This window comes from Cornus florida, unplaced genomic scaffold, assembly GCF_030987335.1.
Source record: "Cornus florida cultivar Cherokee Brave unplaced genomic scaffold, ASM3098733v1 CherokeeBrave_3.0.0_Hap2_Chr10, whole genome shotgun sequence".
Lineage (NCBI taxonomy): Eukaryota > Viridiplantae > Streptophyta > Magnoliopsida > Cornales > Cornaceae > Cornus > Cornus florida.
The window spans coordinates 48,047,509-48,048,781 of record NW_026775580.1 but is presented as its reverse complement, the minus strand read 5'-3'; the positions used below and the strand labels follow the sequence as shown (position 1 = coordinate 48,048,781).

Here is a 1,273-nt window from a genome sequence, read left to right as displayed (position 1 = left end):
GGAGTTGTCAACTTGATACAAGCTGACATTCTTCCTTCCACCTAGGTTTCTACCATTTTTAGAAGATAATGACCTATGCATAGAATTTTCACTCATACTTTCATACAATTGCCATACATTATTTTCATGCTTATCAAGATAAGAACCACCCATGGATGCATTAACCATAACCTTGTAATTATCCGGTAAACTTTCAAAGAAATATTGAACTAGTTGTCACTTTGGTATGTCATGATGAGGGCACTTTCTAAGAAAATCATTAAATCTTTCCCATGCCTCATGAAATATTTCCCCATCCCCTTAAGAAAATTCTCTAATTGAAGTTCTCATGGCATTGGTTTTTGATACAGGGTAGTACTTTTTCAAGAACTCTTGTTGCATTTCTGCTCAAGAGGTTATCGAAAAAGGCCTAAGATTGTTGAACCAATATTTTGCCTTGTCTTTAAGGGTGAAAGGAAAAATTTTAAGTCTTCAAACTTCTTCTGGCATGTCCATGTATTTCACGATGGAACACACTTCAAGAAACTCATCCAAATGCTTATAAGGTTCTTCACTAGGAAGTCCATGATAGTTTGGAAGCATTTGAATAGTTTGTGGTTTAATTTCATAGTGATGTGCTCTAAATGGAGATAATTGAATGCAAGTGGGAGCGTTATATTCATTAGGCACATAATGATCTCTTAATGCAATGGGAGAATTCGTAATTGGTGGTGCTACACGAACTCCTTGATTAGCTTGAATTATGGGGGGTTGTGGAGCAAATATTGGCCGAGGCATTCCCAATGAAACTTGGCTTTGTTGTTGTGGGTGAATGAATGGTCTAGGCATGCCTAATGGTACTTGAATATTTTCATGATGCACATTAGGGTGGAGGTTGCCTTGTTGGTCTATGTGACCAAGGTCCTCCATATGGTCGTGATGAAAACTACCTCTCCCCCTAGGATTACAAACAGTCGATTCAAGATGCAAATTAAGAGGGATAAGACTAGGATTCAATGACCTACGACCATGCATACACTAGCAAAACAAATAACAAGCAAGTAACAATCACTTCACCCTCACAACAATTCAATCAACAAATCTCCACATACAATAATCCCATGCTCCCATGCTTAAACAACATGCAAAGAAAAGTAAATAGCCTCCACGCAGGCTCACGATTTATCTAAGAAATGAAAAACAAGCCTCCATACGGGCCGACAATTTAACTAGAGCTTGAGTTAGAAAGATCTCACAAAGGGTCCTTAACCAACTTCAATTCATTTTCAACTTC

General features: G+C 37.9%; 1 pseudogene; it reads left to right on the top strand.

The window, feature by feature from the left end:
• The first annotated feature begins 226 nt into the window (after positions 1-226).
• Positions 227-325, top strand: LOC132280277 (small nucleolar RNA R71; annotated as a pseudogene).
• The last annotated feature ends 948 nt before the right edge of the window (positions 326-1,273 follow it).